Here is a 20321-nt window from a genome sequence, read left to right as displayed (position 1 = left end):
CATGGGTATGTACAAGGAGAATGTCCAAAGCTATTGGCTTGAAAAATGAGAGAAGCTAATTTTTGTGAGCTCTTGCAACCAGCAGGGCTTAAAGCCTGGAGTTTTAAAGATCAGCAGGCTCAGCTGGCACCATTTACCTCCCCCATGCTCAGCACAAGCACAAAACCAACTGTGGGAAGCAACTCAGCACAGACACTGGCTGCATGCTTACACCAAGGCCCACCCCCCCTGCACTCTGGCAGGACTGCCCTTCTCAGTCAAATTTGCCTTGGTCCCAACATGACAGTCCCGTCCTCCAGAAGGCCAGCACAAACCCCTGCCCACACTACATCTCCTGACCAGAGAGTTCTGCAGGGTCTCAGTTCTGGAGTAGGTGTCAGGTCTCATTTCACAAGCAGACCAGAGCACACCTATTTAAAACTCACCACATTCAGGCTGGGGACCAAACAATACCCACTGCATGCAAGGACTCTCTGCAGATGACTGGCCTGAAGCACAGAGCAGCTAAAACAACAGCAGAACACATGCAGCACACTAGAAGTCAACCACAAGAAAAAAAGACCACAAATACATGGAGGCTAAACAACATGCTACTAAACAATGAATGGATCAACCAGGAAATCAAATAAGAAATTTAAAAAATACATGGAAAAAATATAAATGAAAATACAGTAGTCCAGGAGAAGAGGGAAGATGGTGGAGGAGTAGGGGACCCTGTTTCAACCAGTCCCCTGAATTTAGCTGGATGTCTACCAAACCATTCTGAACACCCATGAAATCAGCCTGAGATGTAAGAATATATACTTGGATCTTTGCAAGCAGAAAGGCCTCCCTGATGGAGAGGTATGAAGGGTGGAGTGTGAATCTGTGGGCAGATATCAGAAGATAAACAGAAGGGGGAGGAAGCTTCCATAAGCTGATGCATGGAAAGTGATATAACACTGGAGCGCAAAAGCGTACCACATTGGGGAGCAGGCACAAACTTGCAGAGTGGTAGCGGCTGGGAAGGGCTGTACAGCAGCCCCCAGACAGGATCCAGGAGTTGCGGGTGCATCCACGCAAACCAGGGGCAGCTCATGGTTTTAGAAGCACAAAGGGCAGAGACATGCCCTGGCCCTGGGATCGACCTCTGGGAGAGTTGCTGTGGGCGCACACCATCCCGGGAGGCTGTGGTTTTTAGCAGGGCAGACAGAAACGGAGACTGTGTGTCTTGGAGGGCTCAGTGAAGAGCAGACTACGATTTCTCTGCCCTGGGACAGAGGTTTGGGTGCGGCCATTTTTGCTCTGACTCTCAGCTGCCAGAGAACAAAAGCTCAAAAAATCGGTTTTCACTGAGCCCATCCCCCCCAACAGGGGGCAGGGCAACTCTGCCCAAACAGAGTTGCCTGAGTAACAGTGCAGCAGGCCCCTCCCCCAGAACGCAGGCTGGAAGAACAAGAGGATGACAACCCTAAGGTCCCTATAAAACGGGTGCATCTTGCTTGGGTTGTGGTTAATACTTTGGACTCTGTACATTCCCTCAACCACCTTTCAACAGAATGACTAAGAGGAGGAACCCCCAACAAAGAAAAGAACCAGAGACTATGGCCTCTGCCACAGACCTAATGGCTATGGATATAAGCAAGATGTCAGAGATGGACTTCAGAGTAGCAATTATGAAGTCGATATCTAGGTTTGAGAAAAATATTAGCAACAATATAGAATCTCTAAGGGCAGAAATGATATCTAATCAGGCCAAACTTAAAAATGCTATGAATTAGATGCAATCCAAACTGGATACCCTGACAGCCAGGGTAAATGAGGCAGAAGAACGAATTAGTGAGCTAGAAGATAAGATGATAGAAAGGAAGGAAGCCGAGGAGGCCTGGGGTAAACAGCTAGAAACCCATGAGAACAGACTTAGAGAGATCAGTGATGCCATGAAACGTTCCAATGTCAGAATTATTGGGATCCCTGAGGGGGTGGAGAGACATAGAGGAACAGAAGGTATATTTGAGCAAATCATAGCTGAGAACTTCCCTAATGTGGGGAATGAAACAAGCATTCATGTCCAAGAGGCAGAGAGGATCCCTCCCAAGATCAATAAGAACGGACCATCACCCTGGCATATAATAGTAAAACTTGCTAATCTAAGAACCAAGGAAGCTATCTTGAGAGCAGCTAGGGGGAAGAGATTTCTCACGTATGGAGGGAGGAACATCAGAATAACGTCAGACCTGTCCACAGAGACCTGGCAAGCCAGAAAGGGCTGGCAAGACATATTCAGAGTACTAAATGAGAAGAACATGCAGGCAAGGATACTTTATCCAGTAAGGCTGTTGTTCAGAATGGATAGAGAGACAAAGAACTTCCTGGACTGGCAGAAACTGAAAGAATATGTGACCATGAAGCCGGCCCTGCAAGAAATATTAAAGGGGATTCTATAAAAGAAGAAAGACCCCAAGAGTAATATAGACCAGAAATTTACAGAGACAATCCATAGAAACAGGGACTTCACAGGCAATATGGTGGCACTAAAATCATATCTTTCAATAGTCACTCTCAATGTGAATGGCCAAAATGCTCCCATGAAACAGCACGGGGTTGCAGATTGGATAAAAAGACATGACCCATCCATATGCTGTCTACAAGAGACTCATTTTGAACCTAAAGATACCTCCAGATTGAAAGTGAGGGGATAGAGAACCATTTATCATGCCAACGGACTTCAAAAGAAAGCTGGGGTATCAATTCTCATCAGATAAATTAGATTTTAAGCTGAAGACTGTAGTAAGAGATGTAGAGGGACACTCTATCATACTTAAAGGGTCTATCCAACATGAAGATCTAACAATTGTAAATATCTATGCCCCCAACATGGGAGCAGCCATCTACATAAGCCAACTGTTAACCAAAATAAAGAATCATATTGATAATAATACTTTAATAGTAAGAGACCTCAACACTCCACTCTCAGCAATGGACAGATCATCTAAGCAGAAGATCAACAAAGAAACAAGAGCTTTGTATGACATATTGGACCAGATGGACTTCATAGATATATACAGAACATTCCACCCTAAAACAATGGAATACTCATTTTTCTCGAATGCACATGGAACTCTCTCCAGAATAGACCACATACTGGTTCACAAATCAGGTCTCAACCAATACCAAAAGATTGAGATTATTCCCTGCATATTTTCAGGCCACAATGCTTTGAAACTGGAACTCAATCACAAGAAAAGATTTGGAAGAAATTCAAACACTTGGAAGTTAAAGAGCATCCTGCTCAAGAATGTTTGTGTCAACCAGGAAATTAAAGAAGAACTTAAACAATTCATGGAAACCAAAGAGAATGAAAACACATTGGTCCAAAACCTATGGGATACTGCAAAGATGGTCCTAAGAAGGAAATACATAGCCATCCAAGCCTCACTCAAAAAAGTAGAAAAATCCTGAATGCACAAGCTAAACTTACACCTAAAGGAGTTGGAGAAAGAACAGCAAATAAAACTTAAACCAAGCAGGAGAAGAGAAATAATAATGATTAGAGCAGAAAGCAATGAAATAGAAATCAGAAAAACAGTAGAACAGATCAATGAAACTAGAAGCTAGTTCTTTGAAACAATTAATAAGATCGATAAACCTCTGGCCAGCCTTATCCAAAAGAAAAGGTAAAGGACCCAAATTAATAAAATCATGAATGAAAGGGGAGAGATCACAACTAACATCAAGGAAATAGAAACAATTATTAGAAATTACTATCAGCAATATATGCCTGGAACAAATTAAGCAGCCTGGAAGAAATGGATGCCTTCCTGGAAACTTATAAACTACCAAGACTAAAACAGGAAGGAATAGACAATCTGAATAGACCAATAACCAGTAACAAAATTGAAGCAGTAATCAAAAACCGCCCAAAAAACAAGAGTCCAGACCAGATGGCTTCCCAGGGGAATTCTCTCAAACATTTTAAGAAGAAATAATACCTAGTCTTCTGGAGCTGTTTCAAAAAATAGAAACAGAAGGGAAACTTCCAAACTCTTTCTATGAGGCCAGCATTACCCTGATCCCAAAACCAGGCAAAGACCCCATCAAAAAGAAGAATTATAGACCAATATCCCTGATGAACATGGATGCCAAAATACTGAACAAGATCCTAGCCAGTAGGATCCAACAGTACATTAAAAGGATTATCCCTCAAGACCAGGTGGGATTTATTCCTGGGATGCAAGGGTGGTTCAACATTCACAAATCAATCAACGTGATAGAGCACATTAATAAATGAAAAGACAAGAACCATATGGTCTTCTCAATTGATGCAGAAAAAGCATTTGACAAAATACAGCATCCTTTCCTGATTAAAACTCTTCAGGGTGTAGAGATAGAGGGTGCATTCCTCAATTTCATAAAAACCATCTATGAAAAGCCCACAGCAAATATCATTCTTAATGGGGAAAAGCTGAGAGCTTTTCCCTTAAGATCAGAAACATGACAGGGATGCCCACTCTTGCCACTATTGTTAAACATAGTATTGGAAGTCCTAGCATCAGCAATCAGACAACAAAAAGAAATAAAAGACATTCAGATTGACAAAGAAGTCAAACTCTCTCTCTTTGCAGATGACATGATACTTTATGTGGAAAACCAAAAAGACTCCACCCCTAAATTACTAGAACTCATACAGCAATTCACTAATGTGGCAGGATACAAATCAATGCACAGAAATCAGTTGCTTTTCTATACACTAACATTATACCTGTAGAAAGAGAAATTAGGGAATCGATTCCATTTACAATAGCCCAAAAACCATAAGATACTTAAGAATAAACCTAATCAAAGAGGTAAAGGATCTATACTCTAGAAACTACAGAACGCTTATGAAGGAAATTGAAGAGGACACAAAAAGATGGAAAAACATTCCATGCTCGGGGATCGGAAAAATAAACATTGTTAAAATGTCTATGCTGCCCAGAACAATCTACACTTTCCTTGCCATCCCTGTTAAAATACCATTGGCATTTTTCAAAGAGCTGGAACAAACAATCCTAAAATTTGTATGGAACCAGAAAAGATCCCAAATTGCCAAAGGAATGTTGAAAAAGAAAAACAAAGGTGGGGACATCACATTGCCTGACTTCATGCTATATTACAAAGCTGTGATTACCAAGACAGGATGGTATTCGCACAAAAACAGACACATAGATCAGTGGTACAGAATAGAGTCTCCAGAAATGGACCTTCAACTCTATGGTCAACTAATCTTCCACAAATCAGGAAAGGATATCCAATAGAAAAAAGACAATCTCTTCAATAAATGGTGCTGGGAAAATTGGACAGCTACATACAGAAGAATGAAACTGGACCATTCTCTTACACCATACACAAATATATAAATCCATCAAAATGGATGAAAGACCTCAATGTGAGACAGGAATCTATCAAAATCCTAGAGGAGAACATAGGCAGTAACCTCTTTGACATCAGCCACAGCAACTTCTTTCATGACAAGTCTCCAAAGGCAAGGGAAACAAAAGCAAAAAATGAACTTTTGGGACTTCATCAAGATAAAAAGCTTCTGCACAGCAAAGGAAACAGTCAACAAAACAAAGAGACAACCCACGGAATTGGAGAAGATATTTGCAAATAATATTACAGATAAAGGGCTGGTATCCAAAATCTATAAAGTACTTCTCAAACTCAACATCTGAAACACAAATAATCCAGTTAAAAATGGGCAGAAGACATGAACAGACACTTCTCCAAAGAAGACATACAAATGGCTAACAGACACATGAAAAAATGTTCATCATCATTAGCCATCAGGGAAATTCAAATCAAAACCACATTGAGATACCATCTTACACCAGTGAGAATGGCAAAAGTTGACAAGACAAGAAACAACAAATGTTGGAGAGGTTGTGGAGAAAGGGGAACCCTCTTACACTGTTGGTGGGAATGCAAGTTGGTACAGCCACTTTGGAAAACAGTGTGGAGGTTCCTCAAAAAATTAAAAATAGAGCTACCCTACAACCCAGCAATTGCACTCCTGGGCATTTACCCCAAAGATATAGATGTAGTGAAAAGAAGGGCCATATGCACCCCAATGTTCATAGCAGCAATGTCCACAATAGCCAAACTGTGGAAGGAGCCAAGATGCCCTTCAACAGACAAATGGATAAAGAAGATGTGGTTCATACATACAATGAAATATTACTCAGCCATCAGAAAGGATGAATACACACCATTTGCATCGACATGGATGGAACTCGAGGAGATTATGCTCAGTGAAATAAGTCATGCAGAGAAAGAGAAGTATCATATGGTTTCACTCATAATTGGAACATAAGGAATAGCATGGAGGACATTAGGGGAAGGAAGGGAAAACTGAAGGGGAGGAAATCAGAGGGAGAGATGAACCATGAGAGATTATGGACCCTGGGAAACAATCTGAGGGTTTCAAATGGGGGGGAGGGGTCCGGGGGATGGGGTAGCTGGGTGATGGGTATTAAGAAGGGCATGTGTTGTAATGAGCTCTGGGTTTTATACGGAACTAATGAAGCATTGAACACTACATCAAAAACTAATGATGTACTGTATGGTGACTAACATAACATAATAAAAAATAGTCTAGAGATAAGGAAAATAAATTATTTATTTTAGTAAAAAAAAAAAAGTAGTCCAAAACCTTTGGGATGTAGCAAAACAATCCTAAGAGGGAAGAATATAGCAATACAGGCCTATCTCAAAAGCAAGAAAAATCTCAAATAAACAACCTAACTTTACATCTAAGGAGCTAGAAAAAGAATAGCAAAGCCTAAAGCCAGCAGAAGGAAGGAAATAATAAAAACTAGGGCAGAAATAAATGATATAAAAACTAAAAAAACAGTAGAACAGATCACTGAAGCCAGGAGCTGGTTCTTTGAAAAAATTTATAATTTCCTTCATACATTAAACTATTAATAAGCATAAAAAAGAAAAAATTAATAAAATTGATAAACTCCTTGCCAGACTTGTCAAAAAGAAAAGAGAAATGACCCAAATAAATAATATCATAAATGAGAGAGGAGAGATAACAACCAATACCACCGAAATACCAACAATTGTAAGAGAATCTTATGAAAAACTATATGCTAATAAATCAGACAACCTAGAAGAAATGGATAAATTCCTACAAACATATAAACTACCAAATTTGAAACAGGAAGAAATAGAAAACCTGAGCAGACCCATAAGCAGCAAAGAAATTGAATCAGTAATAAACTCCCAGCAAACAAAAGTCCAGAATCCAATGGCTCCACAGGTGAATTCTACCAAATATTTAAAGAGTTGATACTTATTCTTCTCAAACTATTCCAAAAAATAGAAAAGAAAAGAAAACTTCCAAGTTCATTCTATGAGGCCAGCATTACCCTGATACCAAATCCAGATAAAGATGACAATAAGTAAGAGATCTCCAGGCCAATATACCTGATGAACATGGATGCAAAAATTCTCAATAAAATACTAGCAAACTGAATCCAACGACATTTAAAAAATCATTCACCACAATCAAGTGGAATTTATTCCTGGGATGCAAGAATGGTTTAAACAAATCAATCAGTGTGATACACCACATTAATAAAAGAAAGGATAAGAACTGTATGGTCCAATAGATGCAGAAAAAGCATTTGACAAAGTACAACATCCATTCATGATTTTAAAAAAACCCCACAAGAAAGTAGGGTTAGAGGAAACATATCTCAACATAATAAAGGCCATATATGGAAAACTCACAGCTAATATCATCCTCAGTGGTGAAAAACTGAGAGCTTTTCCTCTACGGTCAGGAACAAGACAGGGATGTCCACTCTCACCACTGTTATTTAACATATTACTGGATGTCCTAGCCACAGCAATCAGACAACAAAAAGAAATTAAGGCATCCAAATCATCAAGGAAAAATTAAAACTCACTCTTTGCAGATGACATGTTACTATATATAGAAAACCCAAAAGACCACTGAAAACCTTCTAGAACTGATACATGAATTCAGGAAAGTCACAGGATACAAAATCAATGTATAGAAATCTGTTGCATTTCTACACACCAATAATAAAGCAATAGGAAGAGAAATTAAGGAATCCATCTCACTTACAATTGCACCAAAAACAGTAAGATACCTAGGAATAAGCCTAGCCAAAGAGGTGAAAGACCTGTACTCTGAAAATTATAAAATGCTGATGAAAGAAATTGAATGGCGCCTGGGTGGCTCAGTCGGTTAAGCGTCTGCCTTTGACTCAGGTCATGATCCCCAGGGTCCTGGAATCCAGCCCCACATCGGGTTCCCTGCTCAGCGTAGAGTCTGCTCCCCACTCTCCCCCTGCCCCTCCCCCCCACTTGTGCTCTCTCTCTCAAATAAAAAAAAAAAAATCTTAAAAAAAAAAAAGAAATTGAAGGGGACACAAAAAAATGGAAAAATATTCCTTGCTCATGGATTGGAAGAAGAAATATTGTTAAAATGTTTATACTACCCTAGGTAATCTATACATTTAATGCAATCCCTATCAAAATACCAACAACATTTTTCACAGAGCTAGAACAAACAATTCTAAAATTTGTATGGAACCACAAAAGACCTAGCCAAAGCAACCTTGGAAAAAAAAAAGCAAAGTGAGAGGCATCACAATCTCTACTTCAAGTTATGTCACAAAGCTGTAGTGATGAAGACAGTATGGTACTCGCACAAAAGTAGACACACAGATCAATAGAAGACAATAGAAAACCAAGAAATGAACCCACAACCATATGGTCAATTAATCTTTACCAAAACAGGAAAGAATATCCAGTGGGGAAAAGACAGTCTCTTCAACAAACAGTGTTGGGAAAACTGGACAGCAACATGCAAAAGAATGAAACTGGATCACTTTCTTACATCATACACAAAGATAAATTCAAAATGGATTAAATACCTAAATGTGAGACTTGAAACCAGAAAAATCCTAGAAGAGAAGACAGGCAGTAGCTTGACATCGGCCATAGCAACTTCTTTCTAGATATGTCCACAGAGGCAAGAGAAACAAAAGCAAAAACGAACTATTTGGACTTCATAAAAATAAAATGCTTCTGCATGGCAAAGGAAACAATCAACAAAACTAAAAGGCAACCTATGGAATGGGAGAAGGTATTTGCAAATGGCATATCCGATAAAGGGTTAGTATTCAAAATACCAGCTATATACCAAAGAACTTATAAAACTCAACACCTAAAAAATGACTAATCCTATTAGAAATGGGCAGAAGACATGAATAGACATTTTTTCTGAAGAAGACACACAGATGGCCAACAGGTACATGAAAAGATGGTCAACATCACTGATTATCAGGGAAATGAATATCAAAACTACTGTGAGATATCACCTTACACCTGTCAGAATGGCTAAACTCAACAACACAAGAAACAACAGGTGTTGGTCAGGATGTGAAGAAAGGGGAACACTCTTGCACTGTTGGTGGGATTTCAAACTGGTGAAGCCATTCTGGAAAATGGTATGGCGGTTACTCCAAAAGTTTAAAATAGAATTACCCTACAATTCAGCAATTGAACTACTAGGTGTTTACCCAAAGAATACAAAAATACCAATTGAATTACTAGGTGTTTACCCAAAGAACACAAAAATACTAATTCAAAGGGATACATGTACTCTCAATGTTTATAGCAGCATTATCTACAATAGCCAAATTTTGGAAAGAGCCCAAATGTCTGTCGACTGATGAATGGATAAAGAAGATGTGTGTGTACACACACACACACACACACATACACAATGTAATATTACTCAGCCATCAAAAAGAATGACATCTTACCATTTGCAATGACATGGATGGAGCTAGAGAGTATTATGCTAAGGGAAATAAGCCAATCAGAGAAAGACAAATACCATATGATTTCACTCATGAAATTTAAGAAACAAAACAAGCAAAGGGAAAAAAGAGAGAGAGAGAGAGAATCCAAGAAACAGAGTCTTAACTATAGAGAATACATTGATGGTTACCAGAGGGGAGGTGGGTAAGAGGAGGGGTGAAATAGGTGATAGGAATTAAGTGGTGCACTTACTATGATGAGCACCAGGTGTTGTATGGAAGTGTTGAATCACTATATTGTACACCTGAAACTAATATTAGACTGTATGTTAACTAACTGTAATTTAAATAAAAACTTTTAAAAAACCACAATACTTTCAAATCATTAAAGCAAGATTTGTAGAGCTAATTCCCAAGGCAGGCCAAAAGACTGAGGTCAAAATGTATTTCAGTAAGTGCAATTATCTGAGGGACTTACAATGTGGAGTTTTACCCACATTGTAGGAGTGTTATCCTGGAAAATAGCAATGGTTAAAGAAATCCCTCCATCTACTTTGTGTTCCTGGAAGGGCTTATCCAAGGAATCTTTCTTCCTCCTACCTGCCTTAATAAGACTCACTGATGCCCCACTTACTTACCTATGACAAGGCCAGACACCGACCCTCCAAATTCCCAATCTCTGCCTTATAAATGATTAACTGAGCTGAGTCATCCAATGATATATCAAAACAAACTGCTTGTTAACTAAATGTTGGTTAAATTTCTCTTCTTCCTCTAGACTGAGTCAGCATATAACCCCTTCTTAACAGCCCCTACCAAGAATAGGCTAAACTTGGGTAAAACATTCTCTGAACTGTATTGGTCCTGCCCCTTCTACATCCCACTTCCCCACACTGGATTTTTCAGCCCTGTTTACTCTTCATAAATGGTTAATTTGACTGTTTATCCTCATTGATCTATCAAAACAGTTGTGTAAACTTTAATTAAGCATCTCCCCTCCACACCGGCCTCTGGACTTTGAGCCACCCTCAGCCTGAGCCATCATTGGCATGCAGAAAAACACTCCATGAACTTTGCTTACTCCTCTCTATAAAAGAATAGCTCTTCTCTGCCTGACCTTTCAGTTGTTCGTAGATCATATGGCCTTAGGGTTCTTCCTTTTGAAATTGATCTATTCATCCATTCACTTATTCAGTCACTCAATAAATCTTGATTGAGAACTAACTGTACTGGCTTTGTAAGGCCTCACCCCAGGTAGGCTGAATTACCTTTCCTGGAATTCCCTTCCTTGCCTGGTTCCAGCTACAGTGGGCCACATAAGAGGTTCCTGGGGGAGATTTGGAGGACAGAGTTGAAGCATCGGGCATTTAGTTGCTAACTTCATGACATGAGGCTGTGCCTGGGCTGGCAAGTGCTTCACTGTCCCTTGGGTTTGCCTTCAGCTTCTCTGTCATCTGAGCCAGGGTGTTTAGCCCTCTAATGAAGGAACCTGTCTTCTATAGGACATCCAATCTACCAAGGTCAGAGCCTGCAAGAACTGACAAGATTTCCATCCCTGTGAGCCTCAGCTTTAACATGGTGGGAAATTCTTGGGTAAATTAATGTTTTGATTTTTTCATATGTGCTCCCTTTTCCCCATGTTCTTGTCAGTTATTGGATTCTTGCCAGTGAAGCAGTCCCTTCACTTAACCTTGAATTCCCTTCATGATTTGAGGGGAGATCTTGACCAGAACCTCTAGGGCAATGATTGTATTTTTTTTCTTTTTTTCCCCAGCTTTACTGATATATAATTGAAACTAACATTGTGTAAGTTTAATGTGTGCAATGTGATTATTTGATACACAGATACATTGTGAAATGCTTGGCACAATAATGTTAACACCTCCATCACATCACATAACTACCTCTGTTTTTGTTGTGAGAACATTTAAGATCTATTCTTTTAGCAACTTTCAAGTATTATATTAATTATCATCACCATGCTGTACATTAGATTCCCAGAGCTTGTTTATCATAGAACTGGAAGTTTGTACCATTTGACCAACATTTCCCCATTACCTCCAACTCCCAGTTCCTAGCAACCACTATTCTACTCTCTGTTCCTTTCACTTTGGCTTTATTAGATTCTGTACATAAGTGAGATCATATAGTATTTGTCTTTCTCTGACCTATTTCACTTGGCATAATGCCCTCAAGGTCCATCCATGTTGTCACAAATGGCAAGATTTCCTTCTTTCTCATGACTGGATAATATTCCATCGTGTATGTATACCACAACATCTGTATCCATTCATCCGTTTGTGGACACTTAGGCTGTTTCCATGTCTTAGTTATTGTCTATAATGCTGCAGTAAACCTGTACAGATATCCCTTGGAGATTATGATTTCATAACCTTCATATATATATATATATAATGTTAGTTAAGTGTCTATTTTTAATTTTTTGAGGAACGCACATACTGTTTTCCATAGTGTTTTTGCACCATTTGACACACAGTAAAGAATCAATAAATGTTGGCTGATTGAGTTTATGAAGTATTTATATCAACATAACCATCTATTTAGTCACTCCACTTACCAAGGATAAAGACTCATTCATTCAACAGGTACCTCTAGAAGACCTACTGTGTGCTGGGCATGGGAACTTGAAAAAGGCCTCAGACCAGAATAGATGCAGCTGTGTCGTAGCTTGGATGGTATCAAGACAGTAGAAGTATAATATTTTGAAGATTAATCTGACATTAGCTAGGAGTATCTCACAAAAAGGTCACATGACAATAAGAAGCCAAGTTGAATTTGATGCCAGATTACTGGAGATGTAATATTGAAAACCTTCAGCACATGCATGCACACACATACTAAAAACACAAATATGATGTTTAATAAACACATTTGACTGAAATAGGAGATTCAAGGGAGCTGACACATTTTGGTGGTTGCCTGCTTTGATAATGGACAAAGGCCTGTAAAGGACACTTTGAAACCTTTGATGAAACCATTCCAATATTTGGAATTTATCCAAAGAAAACAATGCAAATGAACAATGCTCTATGAACAATTTTGTAAAGCAATACTAACTTATGGAGAAGTACTAGACACAATCTCAGACAATTTACATAAATAATGAACTATTATTATTTTACAACTCTAAGGCCCATTAACATGAAAGCTATGATATATATGCTGCTATATGGAGAGTCTTAAGATGAACATAAAAAAAGCAGAAAATGACAATACATAATTTCTAATCAGAAAATAAAATAAGACAAAATCAGAGACGGAGACAAACCAGGAGACACTTAACTGTAGGAAACAAACTGAGGGTTGCTGGAGGGGAGGTGGGTGGGGGGATGGGGTGACTGGGTGATGGGCATTAAGGAGGGCATGTGATGTAATAAGCACTGGGTATTATATGCAACTGATGAATCACTAAACTCTACCTCTGAAACTAATAGTATACTATATGTTAATTAATTGAATTTAAATAAAAATTTAAAAATATGAAAATATAGAAGGAAACACCAAATAATATTATAAGAGTGTTATAGCTAAGACTTTTTAAAATTACATTCTTTATGGTTTTAAATTTACAATTAATCTCGTCTGTATTGTAGTCCTCTTACTAGAATCTACCTCATCCCTTTGCAGCTTTAAGCAGGGCACTTAATTTCCCTGGTCATCATTTATCCACAGAAAAGTTCTGACTACCTTAGAATGTTACTAGAGGATGAAGTAAGATAATGTTTACATAATATGTCTATAAATTGTGTTATATGTCACCCAAACCAGCATATTCCTTCTAGAGGCTGTTAGATTGTCTCCCCTCTATCAACAGCTGGCTCCCTAATCTCCTCACATTTCTTTTTCAATTCAGAGCAAGAGCCTGGCTTTATACTGTCAAGAATTTCTTGCAGAACTAAGGTATTGCTCTATACACAGTAGGTGCCTGATACAGGTTTCTGAAATGCAAGAGCTTCCTTTTTGCCTGGCATAATTTTCAACCCAAATGGGTTCAGAAATTCTTAGCCACATCCAACAGTAGCATTTTGATTCATTCTACTTCAGTGGAGGAAGCAAAAAGAGATGAGGGGTCCCAGAACAATGATTTTCCTTTGTTCTCACCTGCAAAGCTGTCAATCTTAGTCTCTGCAGCAATCCCCAAGTAAAGACAAGAAGCTGCAGGCTGTTCTAGGACGTGAAATATACCATCTGCACAAACTTCTGGCAGCAGGGTATGAAATTTAGTCCCTCCCTCAGGACCCCATGTTCAGAGAGACAGCTCCAAAATATTGATAGGTTGGCAGAATGACCTCTGAGGCTCAGCTGTTTTCTGGTCTTAAAGGTCCTTCCATTATTCAGCACCTCTGTCTGGACTGTGAAATCAGCTGGCTAAGCACAGAAAGGTAGGTGGACCTCTATAAAATATACCTCTTTTCCTTCCTTCCCCTTTCACAAGCACCAAGAAGAGACAGATATTATTAAGATGTGACTTACAGAATCAGAGTTTTTAACTGTAAGTAAAGGAATTACTTATTTGGGGGCCCCTGGGTGGCACAGTTGGTTACGCATCCAACTCTTGGTTTTAGCTGAGGTCATGATCTCAGGGTCCTAAAACCGAGCCCCATGTTAGGCTCCACTCTCATTGCAGTCTGCTTGAGTTTCTCTCTCCCTCTCCCTCTGCCCCTGCCCCTCTCCCACTGCTCGCATTCCCTCTCTCTCTTAAATGAATAAATCTTTTTAAAAAGCTAATCAGAAAACCAAACTTTAAATGATGGCCACATAATTTAATTCAGTAGAGTATCTCAAAACTCTTGAGAGGGCACCCAGGATCAAAGGCTGAGGGCTTTTGAGAGGTCCTTTGGAAAATTTTGTCAGAGGAAGGGGAGGATACCAGAGAAGACACTTTTCAAATCAGCCTTCTTATTTTCAAGCACAGGAGCATGGAAAAGTAGGATTCTTTCATGAAAGAAGTCTTCAAAGAGGAAAACGTTGCTTTGAAAAGGTTATCCTGGCACTAATGATTGACACTGGATGATTTTAATTCTGAGAGGTCTGTCACCCACCATAAAGGCAAAAAATAACACCAAAAGTTCAAGCTTCCATTTTTCTGTAATATGGAGGAGGAAAAAATATTATACAAGGGTGGGTTAAGTAATGCATGGAACCCAAACAATTGGATGTTTTTGTGCTAATATAAATTATAATGCTTGTGTTTGAACTGGTATTTTTTTCACTGACCATAAAAGCTTGAAATGGACAATGGCACTAATCAACAATATTTTCTAGGAGTGCATTTCCACTGATGCCAACCACAAGGAGCAGACTTAAACCCCACACTTCTCAGTGGCTGAAGGTTTTCTTTATCTTTTGACACATGGAAATTAAATGGCATTTTTTTCTGAATAAAATATAAAGTGAGAACCGATTTTCTTCATGTAGCCTTGGTCTCGGTTTGGGGACAGTGTAACCCATTCTCATCTCACAAGACTGTTCCATCACAGTCCAAGAGACAGTGTCCCCCTCTGGACCCAGCACACCAAATCCTGGAAAATTCTGGAGGCAGCATTCAATATATTTCAAGCTCTTCCCATTTTTTCCAAAATTCCACTGCTCATTCACAAGCCCCACATGGGAGGCATCCAAGAAGATGTTCTGAAAGCTTCCTTTCCTGTCAACAAAAGAATGTGCATTTATTCAGCCAACATTTACAAAATGCCAGGATTGCAGAAAATAAATATGACATCAACCCTTTCTTTGAGGATCCCACAGCCTAGAAGAAGAAACAGATGGACAAAAAACTACTACTAATTCTTTGTCTGCTTCAAAATGTTCCCAAATAATTAAGAGGGATATAACCCTATGTGCTTTATGATACATTTCATAGCAGAGTGTGGACTTTATGCCTTGGACTGAAAGTTTAAAACAAGGGAGTGGTATGATCATACTTGTGTCAGATAAATGACTCTGATCACCATGTGTAGGTGAGTTAGTGATACTGAAGAAAAGCAGATATTGCAATAGCCTGGAGCAGATAAGGAAATCCACTAGAGATAGCAGTAGAATTGATTTGAACAGGATTTAAGAGGCCAAAGGAGGAGGAGGAGAGAAAGAGGAAGAAGAAGGAGAAAAGTAGGTGTCTGATATGGGTATTAAGATCATCCTTGCAGGGGGGATCTGATTTTAGATTTGTATTTCCATCTGCCCAGAAAGGTTCTGAACCCTGAACCTATACTCCCACATTTTACTCCTGTCTCCCAGATTTCTCCCTACTGTCTCACCTTCAAGGACTCAGGGATGCTCTTTTCCAGGGATTCATACATAATCTGCAGCTTCTGGGGTTCTTGAAGCACAAACATCTTGTATAGCACCTCAGCCGCCTTTTCTCAGGAAGATGACCTAAGGAAACAACATACAAACAAAGATACCTGGAAGGATGAGACAGGTGTCCAGGAAAAGGAGGAAGGAGAAATCACCTAGGACATCATACATTGCCAGACATAATGGGTTTTAGAAATTATCAAGCCCAAACCTTTCCCTTAGTAAATGAGAAACTAAAGCCCAGAGCTGCAGCTAGACATCAGGGCTCTTTTCTACAGGATCTTTCTACAATTCCACAGAAAGTACCATAACACATCTGGTGAAATGAATCTCCCCGTGCTCATTGATTCAAATTAGGCCAAGACTCTGAGAAGCAAATGTCATCTGCTGTCCAGATGCAAATGAAGAACAATGAATCTTTCAGAAAAACTGTCCCAGGGGACCCTGAGGTCCCTGGTCATGAAACACTTGCTCTAATGTTGCCATAGGATTAGTATTTTCAGGCATCATGAAAGAATGCAATCTTCTGGAAAAGATCATAAAGACCATATTACATGTAGTTGCTTTTTCCTGAGGAACAAAATCTTAGGAAGGAAAAATTATTGATCAGGGATGATATTACCCAAGTATAAGTTGGCAAAATATAGAAACTGGAATTATACCCTAGCAATCTTAAAAATAGAGCAAACCTTTTCATTCAATAATTTCACTTTAGAAACTCATCCCAAGGAAGCAATAATAGATATCTATTATTTATTTGAAGTAAATACAAAGAAGTTCATTGCAGTATTGTGATACTGTAAATTTAGAAATGATCCAAAACTGGGGTACGAGGCTGGCTCAGTCAGAAGAGTATGTGACTCTTGATCTCGGAGTTGAGAGTTCAAGTCCCACATTGGGTGGAGAGATTACTTAAATTAATAAAACTTAAAAAAAATAGAAATGATCCAAAATCCATTATAGAAGAATGCTTAAATTAATAGTGGCATATCCGAATTATGGATTAGTGGGTAGCCATGAAAATGATGTCTTCAAAGTGTGTTTATTTTTTATTTTTATTTATTTTAAGATTTTATTTATTTATTTGACAGAGACACAGCGAGAGAGGGAACACAAGCAGGAGGAGTGGGAGAGGGAGAAGCAGGCTCCCCCCTGAGGGCAGCCCCAATGTGGGGTTCAATCCCAGGACCCTGGGATCATGACCTGAGCCGAAGGCAGACGCTTAACGACTGAACTACCCAGGCTCCCCTCTATTCTTTTGTTGTTGTTGTTGTTGTTATATTTTAATCAGAATCAACATTAAGTGGCATAAAACATCTATCTCTTCGCTCTTCTCAATCTCATGACCTTAAAACTCAAATACAACACAAGCAGTTTTCAGAATTATTTTGGCCAGCCTCCCCAGTCCCAAAGGAGATTAAAAAGTAATAATGTAAAAAAGTTAAGGTCAAGGTGTCTTAATATCACAGCTAATGACTAACCATTTGCTTACTGGTGGCTTCTGCTCCATCCTGAAGCCTGCGCCCCTCTATTCTTAATTTCTAAACATGCCACACAAGATTCTTTAAGATACTCTTTGTTTATGTGTTTTCCATCAGAGCCTCTTTGACTTTGCCAACACATAATACTATAATATGTACATACAGATGATTTGCTTCTTTTTTCCCCACATAGTATTGGTTTTCTAGTTTCTTGTCCTACTGCATGTGCAGAACCTAGGAAGATAATACCAACTAAGAACAGCAGTATCTCCATCCTTGTCTCATTTCTGACATTAATGAGATGGCTTTAACAATTCACATTTGGAATTATATTTGATCTGTCTTTACATGTTTAGAGTATTTTCCCACGATGCCTATTTTCTCACAATTTATATTTGGAATAGTGACTGAAATTTATAGGTTTCTTTTGTATTTGTTTCTTCCTTTTCTTTTATTTTTGGCAGTTGATTACACTCACACAGTTTTTCATCCTTTAACAGATTACACTGAAAGATCTTCTGAGTCTAAGCCATTCTTGCCTTTCTAAAATAAACTCTATTTGTTCACATCTACTATTCATTTGATATAATACTGGATATTTTATTCAGAATGCTTGCACCTGTATTCATAAGCAAAAGCGTTGAAAAAATACCTTTTATACCTCTTTTTTTTTTTAAAGATTTTATTTATTTATTTGAGAGAGAGCATGAGAGGGGGGAGGGTCAGAGGGAGAGGCAGACTCCCTGCCGAGCAGGGAGCCCGATGCGGAACTCGATCCCAGAACTCCAGGATCATGACCTGAGCTGAAGGCAGTCGCTTAACCAACTGAACCACCCAGGCGCCCCTATACCTCTTTTGACCAATTTCAGATTGGGGGTCTTTCTAGCTGTTACCATGGCTTGATACTGAAATTGTGTGTTAATTCTTGCCTTATGTAGAACTTAAATATAAAATTATCTGATTTTGGCCACCTGATAGTGGATAGACATTTCATTTCCAGTTGTTTCTATTAGTATATTGAGGTGTTTTATTTCTTTGAAGATCAATTTTGAAAATGGATGGAAATCATCCATCTCTTTTATCAGTAAACGTGTTGCCTTGGAGTCACATCTAACCTTCCATTATAATTCCCTTGTTCCCATCGCTGTTTCCTTCTTCATCTCTAGTACTGTCTGATTTTTGGTTTTCTTTCTCTTGTTTTTCCTTAAAAAGTCTCACCAGGAGTTTATCTTGACTTTTTTTTTGACATTTAAATGGGAGCTTATGGTTTTGTCTGCTTTTTGTACTATGTCTCATTCTCCATTTCATTATTTTCAACTATTGTTCTTACTGACTGCTCCCTTTGCTTTCTTTTGGTCACTTTGATATTCTCTTTACAATCCCTTGAATACTTTGTTTATCCCAGTCATTCTTTTGAAATGAGGCTTCTTAATACATCTACTATTGTGAATTCATCAAGGTTTGGTTTTGGCCACATTCAGGAACCTGCGTTTACTTTTACAAGCACCCTCCAATTCTTGAAGGATTCTTTAAAATTAGTTATATTATTTTATGTTTTAGTTTTCAGCAATATAATTTTCCACATAATATATTCACTGCTGAAACTCTCAGACTTCTTGTTGTTATTTACTCTCAGAAACAAATATTGTCTCTCATGGAAGCTGTGGCTTGCCAGAATGGGGTTCCAAGTCTCTTTCTTCCAAGCCCATGAGAATAATATCATAGCAAATTGCCCAGAGTGCCACCAAAACTTCTGATGACCTTATTCCATTTTAGAGGCTTCTGGCTTTGAATAAGGTATTCTGTCCTCATAGGTTAACAGTCTGTTTCTTTGGACAAGGGTAATGTCTTATTCAAGTTTATTTCCACTGGAGCATCTTGCCCATGCTCTAGACAGTGTAGATTCTCAGTACATGAAAGCTGGGAAAAAGAAGTTCAAGGGCATGATCTGACCTTTCACTATCCCATACAGGAGCTGACTGGCCATCCATACACAGGCAGACAATGCATGTTCTCCAAAGAGCCTCAACAATTATGGGAAGTTCTAAAAAATTATGGAGTCATTAACCAGAAGATGCTCCAAATCCACGGCAACTAGTCAGAGACAATGAGCAACTGCATTGGTGACCAAAGTGGGTCCCCAACCAACAGTATCAGCATCACCTGGGAGCTTATTAAAAATGCCAATTCTCAGGCTTCCTGAATCAGAAACCATGGGGCCCAGAAGAGGGACAGCAATGTGTGATAGAGTAAGTGCACCAACTGATTCTTCTTTTTCTTCATATTCTTCTATTTATACATTTATTAACACTTACATCTTAATGAAAGGAAGATGTTTGTTGAAAGATGGTATAAGAACAATGAAGTTTCCACATGGCTTTTCCCTAGTGCTTCTACGTATGAGTTTCAAACACTGATATCTCATGAAAGGAAGATGTTAGTTACAGGATGAATTCAGCACCATGTAGTTTCTAAGAGATAAGCCCATGGCCCTTTCCATATGCTTCTATTTATGCATTTAGTAACAATTACATCTTAATGAAAGGAAGATGTTCGTTGAAAGATGGTATAAGAACACTGTAGTGTCAAGGAAATAAGCACCTGGCTTTACCCAAGTGCTTGTATGTATGAAAACATTTATACCTGGGCGCCTGGGTGGCTCGGTCGTTAGGCATCTGCCTTCAGCTCAGGTCATGAT

General features: G+C 38.9%; 1 long non-coding RNA gene across 1 annotated transcript in view; it reads left to right on the top strand.

Annotated features, from left to right (window-relative positions):
- Positions 1–19636, top strand: part of LOC110575843 — an 81474-nt gene extending 61838 nt beyond the window's left edge. Inside the window, exon 3 of the long non-coding RNA XR_002480042.1 lies at positions 19596–19636. This is a non-coding gene — a long non-coding RNA (uncharacterized LOC110575843). The remainder of the gene's footprint in view (positions 1–19595) is intronic.
- The last annotated feature ends 685 nt before the right edge of the window (positions 19637–20321 follow it).

The sequence above is a fragment of the Neomonachus schauinslandi genome, chromosome 11 (genome assembly GCF_002201575.2).
Source record: "Neomonachus schauinslandi chromosome 11, ASM220157v2, whole genome shotgun sequence".
Lineage (NCBI taxonomy): Eukaryota > Metazoa > Chordata > Mammalia > Carnivora > Phocidae > Neomonachus > Neomonachus schauinslandi.
This window is presented reverse-complemented; position numbering and strand designations above follow the sequence as displayed.